At 43.8% G+C, this 14,947-nt stretch overlaps 1 protein-coding gene across 1 annotated transcript in view; it reads left to right on the top strand.

Annotated features, from left to right (window-relative positions):
- The window catches only part of LOC134540212 (uncharacterized protein DDB_G0283697-like), a 48,565-nt gene that overhangs the window by 4,199 nt on the left and 29,419 nt on the right, over positions 1-14,947 (top strand). The window lies entirely within an intron of this gene.

The raw sequence follows: 14,947 nt of genomic DNA, 5'->3' as shown, positions 1-14,947 counted from the left end.
TAATCAAAAGTTTCATATTTGGGGAATTTAGGGTGTTTAATGTGTATGATCTATTTTCATGTACCGTGTGACAAAGTTGCAAGGTAATTAGAGTATATAAGGTAAGCCATTCCTGCTCACTGCGCATTCATTGGCTGAAGGTGTCTGATGTCACTTGGAGGATGGTGAGCAGGCTGGAAGTTGCCCGGCCAACGCAGCAGAACGCCTGATAAAATAAACTTGTCATTGTGAAGAAACTAAACATCCCAACTAAATAATTTTTTAAGGTTCTATTTCTTAATGTACATAGTCTCTAATGGTTAAGTTTTAATACCTCATCAACTATAATACATCACGGGAAAAAATACATCACAGTTCTTTGGCAGATGATTTGGTACAATGTTCGTTATTAAATGATATTTATTTTGTAATGATACTAGAAAGATAATGTATTAATATGAAATGTGCATTAAAAAGCAAATATCAAAAAGACGTTTACTAATCGTTGATGGATATATAACTGTTTGCTTAGAATTGTCTGTATGTTTTCGGGTTCCGCATGAGCTCGCACTTGCACAATGTTAATTGCTTCAGAAAAACTGTTTCGGAACATGCTCGTGCTTTTTAGCAAATTTCCTAAAGAATATATGTTTAGGAGCTCATCTACTGGTATTTATGTAGGTCTGTGTTTATGTATATATGTATGTATAGATGTATGTATTGACGTCGTCCGGGCCTGCGGCCCCTTTGAGCCCGATACGACACCGCCCAACCACCATCTATATTCAAACCTCCCGCTCGTGCGTGCGTGTGTGCGTGTGTGTCTAGCCCGGCAAGAGGGCGCTTAGCTGCAGTGCGCCGCACCCCTAATTTGCTACGTTTTAATATTATTTGTAAACCCTTTTTGTTTTCATTCGTCTTTGCCCCAGTGTTGTGCAATTTACTTGTGTTTTCTTTAATTTAAATAGGTTACCTTAAATAACTATAGACGTTGCCCGGGCGGACCCGAACAGGCACGGACTTGGACGAGGATAGGAATGCTTTTATATGAATTATCATTAAATAAGTAAATAGTAACAAACTTTCCATTGTCAGTAATTTTTATATATTTTTAATGTTTATCTGTAATTTACTCAACTTTCGCCGGGGCACGGAGTCGTAGAATACAGTAACGGTAATTGTGTTGGCGCGAAGGGCGCCATGTTGCCACCTGCGAGCGATGAGCTCAGCCCAGTCGATCTTCATCACTGACCGAGAGCAGGCGCGCCAGCACCCCGGGGACTTCAACCTTTGTTCTGCACTGACCAAGTAATTCTGTCTCGTTAAGTATTTCTGAATCTCTTTCGCTCGTCATCCTCGGGGCAGCTCTCGGCCAGCGGGCTGTTTAATTAATTAATTGTCTCAGTCGAGTTTTTTCATCACCGTGTAATAAGTATACTTTGCAGCATGGCCACGTGTGTGGACCATGCCTTCACCTAAACCGATTCGTGCCTCAGGCTTTTTAACCGTGTAATGTGTAACGTGTAACGGGCGTGTAGAGAGACGTGTTAGTGAAATTAAATCTGGAGAATAAATATAAAGTGAGTACTTATTTAATCACGTGGTGAGTGAGTCTAGGAGTGTGGCGTGCCCGACGCCTAGAGCGGGCCAGGTCTGGGTAGCTAGGATAGAAAGGGCTGGTAACTCGTCCCCACTTGGGCTACGTCACGCCCTGAGTGAGAGACTCCGCCGGGTCCACGTGCCCTTCCACGTGGTGGCGCCCATAGTTAACATCTCGAAATCACCGGCAATGCGCGATCAGCCCTCAAATGGCGCCCAACGTGGGGCGAGTTACATCTTCCGCGAAAACCAGACCTGTACGAGCGTGTGAGATAGGCGGTTGTTACGCGGAGCGCGCGGAACTAAAGTTCGCGCTGGAACTATTGTTCGCGCGGAGCGCATAGCGGGACTCTGGCGCGCCAGCCACGTGATCAGCCAAGCGCACGCTTCCAGGAATCCGCGCACAAACAACGGACTCCGAGCGCAGTAAGTAACACAGTGCTGATGTGTTCGTGAGGACTGTTCGCGTGTAGAGTACCACGTGCGTAGACATGTATCCGTATCCGGACGAGTGTATCGGGTGTTACTTTCCCTGCCCGAGTTGGGACTTGTATGGCAGGACCGCCGCCGGATATGAGTGTGGCTACTGTACGGAGTACCGCATACACGGCGTGACGAAGTGTGGAGCGAGGTCGTGTCCCGGAGGTAGTAGCGAGGGCTACCGCTGCCAGGAATGTGCCGGCCTGTGGCATCGTGGCTGTATCGGCGAGCGTGAATGGACCATACTGCGCAAGTTTTTTACCTTCACGTGCGCACGATGCACTGCCGACCTAGCCACCCAGGCGCAGTACGAGGCAGAGACGCCGAAAAAGACGCCGCTCACGTCGACGCCAACGCCGCTCACGCCGACGACGCCAACCACACCGAAAAAGACGCCGCTCACGCCGACGCCAACCACGCCGAAAAAGACGCCACTCACGCCGACGCCAACCACGCCGGAAAAGACGCCACTCACGCCGACGCCAACCACGCCGAAAAAGACGCCGCTCACTCCGACGCCGACGACGCCTCTCACGCCGAAGCCAACCACGCCGAAAACGCCGACACAGCACGTGCCAGGGACGCCGCCCGTTGCCGGAACGTCACCGCAGCACCAAGCCGACTCCTCACGCACGACGCCGACACCAGCACCACGAAGGTACGTCCTGACGCCACCCGCACCGTCACGTGTTACGCTACCGACGCCTACCGCCCTGACAAAGACGCCAGTCGTCCCGACGCCGACGCCCGCCGTGCCGACGCTCATCGACTTGACGTCTCCCGACACAAGTCCGATCCCGCCGCCGCCTGCCACACTGCGTTTCGTCGACCCGACGCCACTTATCCCGACGCCGACGCTCGCCGTCCCGACGCCGACAATTCCGCTTCCGCCACCTCCTGTCCTGGAGCCGCCAACCTCGGCACCTCTCGTCGACCTGACGTCTCCCGACGCTGGTCCTAACGCATCATCGCCAGCAAGACCTCGTTTCGCCGACCTGACGCCACTCATCCCGACTATGATGACGCCTGACTCGCCGAAGCCAACCGAGCGACGCCCGACAACGACCGTCCCGCCGCAGTCTGATACGCCGTCCAGCACCCGCCTCGTGTCGGAGACACCTCCCGACGCCGGAATGACCTCGCCACCGCACCGAACCGCCGTCCCGACGCCACCAAGGTCATTTCCGGCGAAACCCGCATCGTCTCCGCCACACGACTCGCCACGGACGCCACCAGACTCGACGCCGACGCTTCGTGTCACCTTGTCGCCACCACCTGGCTTCGACGTCATCCGGCCGTCGTCACCGCTACCAGAGTGCGCAGTCGCAAACAGGACGCTTTGCGACACGATGTCCAGGGCCATGACGCCGAGACGCCTGAGCGCCGCCCCGCCGCCTGGATTTGCTCCTCTGTGCCCGCCTGGCTTCGAGGCACAGACGGATGAACCGGACCGAAAGAGACGGACGCGCACGACGCCGACGCTGACGCCGCCTACATGCCCACCTGACACGACGCCAGAATCGACCGAGGCGCCACGACGCCCGATTCCGACGCCGATCGCCGCAGTACCGGAACACCGGTCAAGTGCCCTGCCGCACGAGACGCCACCCAAATGTCGCAAGTTGGCAACATTGGGACGCCGCACCGTGAAGAGTCGCCTGAGCTCCCTACATCCGCCTGTCGCGATGCAGGTCGACGCCACGACGCCGGGACGCCCGACCGTCCCACCGCCGAACGTGACCGTCACCCGGACTTCGACACCTGTCACCCGTCTGTCACGACGGGCCGCGAAGCGCCCGCCTGTCGGCAAGGCTGAGCCGGGTCGTGCCGAGCGCCGCCCGCGCTTGCTGCCCGCCTGCCACGAGCCGCCTGACCTTGGCCGCCGCCGCCCCTGCCGGCCGGCGCCCTGGCCACCGCCGCGCTGTCACACGCAGCAGCCGCAGCAGCCGCAGCTGACACAGATTTGGGGCTCGGGACAACTGGTGGGTCACCACCCACAAGGTTAGTTAGCCAGCGCCCATTCTGTCCGTGTGTATCGTCCCCCATAGTGTAAACATTGCTCAACTGTCATTTTGTAAACATTGCTCGCCGCCGTCATGTAAACATTGCTCGCCCTTCCATCGTGTAAACATTGCTTGTCCGTCCGCCATGTCAACATTGCCACCTGTCCGCACAAATGTAAACATCAACATTGCCACGTGGGAGTGCGCGACGTAAACAGTACAGGCAACGCCCCCCAACCATCTGTCAAACGGCGCTGTCATATCGGCCTACTTTCGGAGGGGGCAATTGACGTCGTCCGGGCCTGCGGCCCCTTTGAGCCCGATACGACACCGCCCAACCACCATCTATATTCAAACCTCCCGCTCGTGCGTGCGTGTGTGCGTGTGTGTCTAGCCCGGCAAGAGGGCGCTTAGCTGCAGTGCGCCGCACCCCTAATTTGCTACGTTTTAATATTATTTGTAAACCCTTTTTGTTTTCATTCGTCTTTGCCCCAGTGTTGTGCAATTTACTTGTGTTTTCTTTAATTTAAATAGGTTACCTTAAATAACTATAGACGTTGCCCGGGCGGACCCGAACAGGCACGGACTTGGACGAGGATAGGAATGCTTTTATATGAATTATCATTAAATAAGTAAATAGTAACAAACTTTCCATTGTCAGTAATTTTTATATATTTTTAATGTTTATCTGTAATTTACTCAACTTTCGCCGGGGCACGGAGTCGTAGAATACAGTAACGGTAATTGTGTTGGCGCGAAGGGCGCCATGTTGCCACCTGCGAGCGATGAGCTCAGCCCAGTCGATCTTCATCACTGACCGAGAGCAGGCGCGCCAGCACCCCGGGGACTTCAACCTTTGTTCTGCACTGACCAAGTAATTCTGTCTCGTTAAGTATTTCTGAATCTCTTTCGCTCGTCATCCTCGGGGCAGCTCTCGGCCAGCGGGCTGTTTAATTAATTAATTGTCTCAGTCGAGTTTTTTCATCACCGTGTAATAAGTATACTTTGCAGCATGGCCACGTGTGTGGACCATGCCTTCACCTAAACCGATTCGTGCCTCAGGCTTTTTAACCGTGTAATGTGTAACGTGTAACGGGCGTGTAGAGAGACGTGTTAGTGAAATTAAATCTGGAGAATAAATATAAAGTGAGTACTTATTTAATCACGTGGTGAGTGAGTCTAGGAGTGTGGCGTGCCCGACGCCTAGAGCGGGCCAGGTCTGGGTAGCTAGGATAGAAAGGGCTGGTAACTCGTCCCCACTTGGGCTACGTCACGCCCTGAGTGAGAGACTCCGCCGGGTCCACGTGCCCTTCCACGTGGTGGCGCCCATAGTTAACATCTCGAAATCACCGGCAATGCGCGATCAGCCCTCAGTATGTATGTGTATGTACATGTACATATACGTCTGAAAATGTACATGTGTGTTTGTGTGTGTGTATATGTGTTACTTATATACTTTTATCCAATCTTAACAATTTCAATTAAATTTTGTTTTGAGGGGTTTAAAATTTTCTATATATTACATTTGAATATTTGGTCAAAATTAATTTACCAAACACCATAATTATAAGTAGGCCCTAAATGACAAATTCCAAAAGGCTAAAGTATTCAGTGCTTCAAACATATTAAACCAATAAAATGTGTCTGATTTCATTTTTGCTTGAAAAACACCTTTTTAATTTTAGATGATTTTTAAGCATTATTTTAAATGGTGTTTTTACCCTTCTGGTTATCAGATGGTAATAATATTTTATATTTAGACACTTTGCAATGCATTCTCAATAAAAAACAAATTTTGCTGATTGGCTAGCATAATTTTAATTTGGACATAATTACGTAATCAGCGATAAAGTAACGTATATACTTAAAGCATTAATATTAATATGTATATAATAGTAAATATATATAATTTAACCTATAGTAAGCATGATTCTATTATTATATGATTCTATTAGTCCATGATTTAAACACTTTGTTCTGTTTCGATAAATAATTAAATAAAACAGAACTTTGCTCTTAATTAAATTATAAGTCTAGACATTTCAAAAATGTTTTCAAATAATCTGAATATTGTCAAAAGGTTGTTGACAACTATTAGAATTGTTCATATATTACATAATTCGTAGTTGATTCTGTGCTGTTACATGACTATTCCGCGCACAGAAAGTGAATCATTATTTTAAATAACATTTGAATTATATTTAGTGTTATTGGTTTATTTACCTGTTATGAATGCTCTATATTTATATTTTAGTGTATCTAAGTGTGCTACACTCTATGATGTAGCACGAACTGACATTTGAGCAACAATAGTCTAGACCCCTCTAGGGCACAATTGACTTTAACGGCATAATAAACTTTTTCCACGTAATTTATATAACAGTGTGTTCATTGTTGGAAATTATTATTTTAACTTTCAAAAATTTTGGTGTCTTCTGATGTATTGTTGAAAGTCGGTTATTGTTTTAATGTGTAAATTTCCGTTAACGGTTTTATTGTTCTGGCCAATGGGAGGCCGAGTTACAAAAGTTAATAGTTTTTATAACTTTTAATGAAAAGGAGTTATGTAATTGTGGCGGCGGTATTGAAATCGCCAGATTAATCCCTTTGATTTTCATCAATCTTCGAGCTAGAATAGATTATCCGAGTGTTTGGATATTTTAATTCGACGTAATAATAATTATGTGTTACTGGAAGGGCATATCTGGAAAGATATGTAATTAGGAGTGCATATATGACGTGAGTAAAAACTGATCCCAATTCCCGCCGTAACAGACAATATCCTATGCTAAATGTCCTTCTATTCTATCTACGAATGAAAACATTGTGAATATTGAGAACTAATTTACGTCTCTCAAGGACATACACTATAATTTAATTAATCTTTACTTATACACGTCACAGTTCATACCCCAGAGGTAAAACGAGAACGGAATCTCTTATTTCTCTACCGACCCAACAATAAAGCTAAGCCGAGGTATTATATATATATTTTTTTGTTTCTGAATTAAATATTTGTAGTCATAAACAATAAATTTTATCAATTCTTCTACGATCTGAGAGTATGAGAACAACGGACATTATAAACTCAATTATATGAACTCTTGTTAGAGACACATGTGTGCAACGTATTTCCTGTTTTATTTTGAATACATAATTTTATACCACTGGCCAATCCAGAATTTTCAACATTATTATTTTATTAAATACTATCAGTTAATTATATTTTATTGTATTATTATTAAATCTTGTGTGTGTTTAGTAAACCTATTATCCTTGTCTTTCACCCAACTTGAATATTAGATTCAAAGTATTATTTATTTTATTTATTTGTTTTCTGCTAACAAGGTGAATACATATACATATAAAAGTGGCGCCCAAACAAATTAATCAATTTAACCTATATAAGTATAGGAGAGTGGAAGAGTATCAATACACAAGTAAAGTCTCACTGAGTTTAATAAGAGTAAGGGTAGAGGAGAGAGCTGTACATAAACAGAAAGGAATACTTATACTGCACATAGTCTAGGGAGCAGTAGTGTGTCAGTACACCTACAGAAAGGTGTCGCCTCAAAGTGGGGACATACACGCCACAATATCTATGTTGCAAAAATTAAAGCAGAAACTTATTTGCAAGGGTTTGGAATTAGGTAAGAAATGGATTGCCTGCTTTTGGTCACTAAAATCTTATTGGAACACTTAATACCAATGTTTTATGTGAAAATTGTGATCCTAAATTTTATTTACAATATGTACATAATATTCAAGAATGATATAAATTGGGATTGAGCTATGTGTAAAATTATTAACGTTATGAAGGTATGTAAGTATTGCACCTTCATAGAAGAATAAATGACAAAAACTAAATTCTTTTTTTTTTCTCATTACTCTTTACAACTTGATTAATTTAAATATGTTTATTCTCTGATGGTTGTTTTAACACCCATATGAAATTTTTCTTGTTATCTGCATTTGTTTTTAAAGTTTCAGAAGTTTTAAATGCCCAACGAAAAATCACATTTTAAAATTTATCTAATCTTGGTGTAAAAGAACGAACTTGTAAGAAAGATTGGTTTATAGGCCCTGCATATAAAGAATGCTAGTTCATTTAACTTCGGTTTTGATAGTATTGTGCCGGAAATTAGGCATTTCGGCGCGTTTTTTAATTATAATTTTATATTTATTTTTACTGTAATCTGGTTACTAGAGGCGTGATTTACACTTTGTTAGGCTGGTGAACGCTACGTAGTTAAACCTTGTGCCAGTGGACCGAGGCACCTTTTCTCAAGGATCAATCTGAGGTTTTTGCTAGTCTAATGTGGACGTTAGCAGTCCGTATGAAATTTCTTCCGCCTGCAGTCACGTCCCGGGTTTGTAATATTAATTCCCTGCATGACTAAAATCGCATAGAGCAGCTTCTGGTCTGCAAGCTCTATTTCTTAGAGGCCTGCTGAAACTAGCTAGTCTCGGCACGAACGAGTCTCCCGTGGACCTCCGTTCCCAGCCATCTCTGCGCTTTTCTGTCCACCCTCCCCTCTCTCTCCACCCCCCTGGTTCGCAGAAGCTAACCCAATATCATTGTCCTGTGGTGAACCCCGCCAAGGCGGTGGCCTACTCCAAGGACATTCTCCCTTGTCCTACAGGACCACCCACGACATCTAGCGGCAGAAACTGTAACGTCTTCTCTTGGCGCTGTTACCATGTTGGTAACTGCCTCGACCGTGTGTGATTACTTGCTGGTCACTATATTTAATTGTTTTATATTTATTCAATTTCTTGTTATATTTAATTACTTTTATTTACTTTTTGGTAATTTAATTGGTAAAATTAATTACTTGAACTTTTATGAATTTGCACTGTCGAGCTAGCGAGAGTTAAGTTGGTACACTATACTGCACGCTTTCGGTAATGTTCGGGCTGAGCCGAAGATTTCCGAGTGGAATACTCCGTGTGAAGACCACGAGGAAGTAGGACTGCTCGATGTGACGCCGGGGTGGACGGACCGCAAGGGACGAGTGCCTATGCTGAACGAGCGTAGAGGTTTCGACGGCCGGGCCGCGTTGGAGAGACGCGAGGCGATGGACATCGCTGGTACCCCGGGGTGGTCAAGTGCCACGGTCGCGGCGGACTTGCTGCGACTCTGAAAATAAGACTAGAGACCTGTAATACCCCAAGTGTCTTAAAGAATAATTAAATAATAAGGTTAAAAGATTTGGAAGCTTTGATTACTGAGGCCCTCAACTAATAACTATAAAAGTCAACAACAGAGGCGACACTAGGAGTAAACAAAGAAAATTTAGGGACTCCCTACAAATACTTGGGAGTAAAAGGATCGTTATTATATATTAAATAAATAAAAACAACTGTTACGTCTATAGACTTCCATATTTTATTAATCATTGTTCTTTTTTTTTTGATAGATTAAATTTTCCTTAGTAAAGACTGTTTTTCATTGATAAGTGATCTTATTTACATAACTCACAATAATTACACTTATTATATGATATTCCTTAACGTTATTTACGATAGGGCCGGCCCTGAAGGTATAACAAAAATTAAAATATTTAAAAACAAGAATGAAATTAACATTGGTAACTTTAAAGATTGTACATATAGTCCTTCCAAAACATAATATAAATTTCTTCTCCTCGAACTTCCTTTTACTGTCCGCTGTCTTAACTGGGTTACACTAATCTTGGGTTCGTGAATAAAAAGATAGAATTATGCGGGTATCACCCGGGGCTGTAGGTAGACGGTGATCAAGGTAGTAGGCCTAATGATGTTGGATTCTGCGCAGGAACCGACTCCAGAGGTTCTGGCAGAGGATTTTGGTTGCCCCAAACTTGGAACCCTGTCTGAAACAAAAGTCCAAATTCCAAAGAATTAGACCTGTTTCCAGACAGTATACTTAAATGGCGCAAAAGGCCAATAGAGGGAAATTAAAGGGGGGGGATGACGTCAAGACTTACCAAAACAGGGTGTTGGTCCTGGCGCTCAGGAGAGGGCGTCTCGTCTCCGCAAACTCGAACCACGATTCGCGGTAGCCACGGAAGTCATCATGATTAATTAAAAAAAAAAATTATATAAAAATACTAAGTTTCTCTACTTTCAACTAAACTACTGACTGGTTAATAATTTTAGCTAGGGACTCCATCCCTTTAGTCTGAGAAGACTACATAATATACGATGTCGATGATTCGCCGAAGATCGCAGATACAAACGGTACCAGTCAGTCAGGAGGCGCGCACCGAAGTAAGTTCAGAGCGGGATATCACCTGAATATCATAAGCGCGGGGTCTCTAGAGAATGGGAGGGGGGTTAGGCTCTGAGCCGAAAATTACCGAGTCCACCCGAAGGTGTCCGGCATAAAAAAATTAGATCTTACTGGAGTGACTGCGCGACTGAGGCGCTATCTTTTGGTGGCGAGAGGAAGTACTAATAAATCGACTAGTGACCGACGAGAGTGTCAAGCTAGGGGGTTAATGGAGTAACCAGTGGTGCCACCTAGCGGCCTGAGACATAAGGAAGGGAGAGAGGTTGTCTTTACCTCCGCGCGAGCGCGGTAGTGTCGGCGCTGCCGACGCCTCACAAGTGGCATTAGTTACCACAGCCGTCGCTAGGTGTCGTTAAGGTGCAGAATCGTAACTGCGGCTGTCAAGCCTGAGATGGCCTTGACTTCGGTTAACGCACTCGAGCGGTCGTCGCTCCTAGCCACTTCTGAGAAGAGAGGGTGGGTGAGCAGGCGGGGGGTGGCTTCAAAAAACGCATGGTCTGTGGGACACAAGGCCCACGGGATCCTCCTGTCGTGTCTTGCTGCTAGTGAACCTTATACCGATTCGTGACAGAGTTAGCAGGGCTCAGCACTGCTTCACAAGCTGCTCTTAGCAAAAGTTAGTCACGCGAAGAAATAAAGTTACCGGCCCCGACGTGCCTGGAGGCGGGAGAAATATTAGCCAGAATGCTAGCCTAGCATGAGGCTGGGAAAGAAAATCAGCTCGCCTCTGAGAACAGAGGCTGGGGGCCTGGCCGTAAAGAAAATAAGATGAGAGAAAAAAAAATAATATTTCCAAAATATTTCAGATTACAAAATTTTAAATAAACGTGCCTAAATCTCTAATTTACGGCACATACTCCCCCGCGTTAAAGCGGAGCTTAGGGGAAAGCAAAAACAAAAACCAAAAACTTCAGTAGGACGAGTTACCAGGTTCGCCTGTATCCTACTACTTACATGCTAAAACACAAAAAAAAATATTAAAAACTCTTATGAACTAATGTGCACATTCTTAATGACTAATATGATTAAATTCATTAACTTAATTAAAATTATTAACTTAAGTGGCCACTTAAACTAACACCTTATATTAAGTTTTCTTACAAACTAGTACCATGGATTTTTATTGTTACTTAATGTTACTACCTAGGTTTTGTATTCTTCAGTTAAACTCCTTATTGAGTCTTAAATATATATATCTGGCATGCCAAGGCTTAGAGAAAGTAATCGCTCCTATTTTAAATTCGGATGCACTTTCTTAAGGTGGGAGATGTGCGCTCGTGTCACATACTCTCCGGAACTGGGGTCGGCTAGACTCACAGTCACTGGGGTTAGAAACCGTTGGATCTGTAATGGTCCAGTCCAGCGATACGATAACTTGGCCGATCGCTTATCGATGGCCTTACTCTGCGGGTGTGCTTTGCACATTACCGTGTCACCTACCCTGTAGGGGTTAGGGGAGCGGTACTTATTGTACCTTCTCTGACTTGTTTGGTGAGCCAAATTTAAATTCCTACGCGCCTTTCTCCAAATCTCCGTGATGTCCTTGGGATCATCCGGTAGTAGGTCTTCGAGAGACCAAAGATTGGAAAGGGGTGTGTTGGGCTTATAAGTAAACATAATCTCAAATGGGGTGGATTTGTGTCCTTCATGTCGGGCATAATTAAATGCCATCTGTAACCACACCAAATTACTGTCCCATTTTTCCTGCGCATTCGCGTGGAACGCTATGAGCGCCGAACGAAGATTTCTATTAAATCTCTCCGCGTGCGAGGGTTTAGGGTAGTATGGCGATGTCGTCACATGCTGTATACCATGCGAGAAACACATGTTCTTGAAAGTTCTGGATGTAAACTGTGTTCCGTTGTCGGATACAATTATGTTCGGTAATCCTGAAGTTTTAAAAATGTGATTTTGTAATGCACGCACAGTGGTGTCAGCTGTAGCCTTACGGAGTGGAATAAGCCAAACAAATTTCGAAAAGGCATCTATGGCCACAAGAAGCATAGAGTGTCCGGATTTGGATCGAAGAAATGGCCCTACAAAATCAATAAAAAGTTTTTGCATAGGTCTTTCGGCTACTTCTGAGGCAAGAAAACCGTACTGTGTATTTTGTGCAGGTTTACTTAGTGCACATAGCTTACATAACTTAACTCGCTGTGTAATGTCCCGGTGCATTCCTTCCCAAATAAAATGGCGTCGGATACCTTGAATGGTTTTATAAATACCTAAATGGGCACCGAGAGGTGAACTATGGTAATATGTGAAAATCATATCACGCAGATTTTGTGGAAGAACAATTTTAAAGTGCCTTGACTGTTGTGTACGTTTTTGTAGGAGACCTTTAGCTAACTTATAAAATTTCGGAGCTGTACCCGCTTTAACTTGTTCAATTATTTTTGCCAAATATGGGTCGGCTTGTTGATGTGTTTGTATGTCCTGAAAAGCTAAGGGGAAATCGGTTAGGAGTGCCTGACATGAAATCTGAGGTTCCTCCTGAGATATTATTTCGGAGGGGTTCTCGAACATTCGAGAAAGTGTGTCAGCCACAATGTTTTGAGTACCGCGAATATGTTGAATATTAAATTTGAGAGAAGAAATTTTGGTGATCCACCTTCCAAGTTTTCCTAATTGTTTAGGGTGAGCTAACAGCCAAGCGAGCGCCTGATTTTCAGTTTCCAATAGAAATTCCCTATGTTCCAGAAACTGTCGGAATTTATCAATACCAAAAACTACTGCTAAACATTCCAATTCATACACTGAAGATGCTTTCCTTTCCTGAAAAGTTAATGTACGTGAGGCGAAGGCAATGGGTTGCCTGGCGCCATCTATTTCCTGAGACAATACCGCCCCTATAGCAACACTTGAGGCGTCTGTTTGTAAAATAAAGGGTTTACTAAAATCTGCCATGCGCAGAACAGGTGGATTCGCTATAGCTTCTTTCAAGAAATTAAATGCCTTGTCTTGTTCAGGACCCCAAATATATTGTGTATTTTTCTTACGTAATGTATTCAAAGGTGCCGCATGCTCGGCGAAATTTGGTATGTATTTGGCATAAAAATTAGCCATGCCAATAAAACGAGCTATGCTCTTTGTGTCTTTAGGTGGTTTGAATTCCCTGATCGCCTGTGTTCGTTCTGGATCAATTGTAACACCTTTGTGTGATACCAAATGTCCAAGGAAAGATATTTCGGAAGCAGCAAATTTTACCTTTTTTGTATTTACAGTGAGGCCTGCCTTGCGCAGTCTTTCAAGGACAAGAGTCAGATGCTGGATGTGTTCCTCAAAACTTTCTGAATAAATTACAAGATCATCCAAATAATTGTAAACAAATTTAAATTTAAAATCTCCTACTACTTGTTGAAGAAGTCGTGTGAGTACTTGAGCACCTGTGGCCAAGCCGAAAGGTACCACATTATACTGGTAAAGATTCCAAGGTACGCAAAATGCGGTAATAGGTTTTGAGTCTTGCGTGAGTGGGATCTGATGGTACGCCGAATTGAGATCGAACACACTGAAATACCTGGCCTTACTAAACCAATGAAAGGCCGAGTTCAAATCTGGGAGGGGTGTTTGCGGTATTTTAATCTGTTTGTTCAGTTTTCGATAATCAGTGACGAAACGTTGTTCCGTGCCCTTGGGTACTAGAAATGCAGGTGAACTGAAAGGAGAATTAGAAGGTTCTATTACCTTATTATCTAACATTTTCTGTACGTGTTTTCTCATAATTTCCATTTTGGGACCTAAAAGTTGATAAGGGTGACTTTTGACTGGCGTGGTATCAGTCAATTCAATTTGATATTCAATTAGGTTAGTTCGACCTAATTTCTTAGTTAGCACATCTGAAAATTCATTACACAAATCTCGAATAGCAACTTGTTTACTGGGCTCGAGATGATCCAGGGACAAAGAATTTCTCTCGTCAGTGTTGGTAGAAACATTAGTAACTTGTCCTGACCTTTTATTTTCAGGTTCCACGAATGATATGACAAGATTTTTATTAAATTTAAATACAAAACTTCCTGCTTGTAGATCAATCAAAATACCTGTTTTTGCGATGAAGTCGGAGCCTAGAATAAGCTGCGTGGCTAAGTTTTCTGCCACAAGAAAAGGGAAATTCCAAGTGAATAATTCTATCCTGATTTTCACTATAGCCACTTTGGATATACTAATTGGTTCGTCCGCTGCAGTAAAACAGCGCACATCCGTGACTTCTGTTTTCAGAACCTGCTTGTTCTTCTGTAATTCCCTAAACAAATCGCCTGAAATAAAACTACGAGTAGCTCCTGTATCTATCAGACCAATAATTTGATTTTTGCCAAACATTGCTTTAGTGTATGGTAATACAGTTCGGACGTGACCGAAAATGTTGTGACACTTACGTTTTCCTTGGTTAGTCAGGCTAACACATGTTTTGCAAATTCTTGTGAATTTCTCAGAATTTTCCTTATGATTAATTTGCTGTGTTATAATCTTCTGTTTGTGTTTTCTGTCTTTTTCTGTGTATTTCTTTCGTTTATTTTTCTTGTGTTTTTGTTTTCCTGTGTTATGCCTTTGTTGATTTTTGTTTTGTTTTTGTGATTCGTTAGTATGCCCATTATGCACTGAAAAATTC

The sequence above is a fragment of the Bacillus rossius genome, chromosome 1 (assembly GCF_032445375.1).
Source record: "Bacillus rossius redtenbacheri isolate Brsri chromosome 1, Brsri_v3, whole genome shotgun sequence".
Classification (NCBI taxonomy): domain Eukaryota; kingdom Metazoa; phylum Arthropoda; class Insecta; order Phasmatodea; family Bacillidae; genus Bacillus; species Bacillus rossius.
This window is presented reverse-complemented; position numbering and strand designations above follow the sequence as displayed.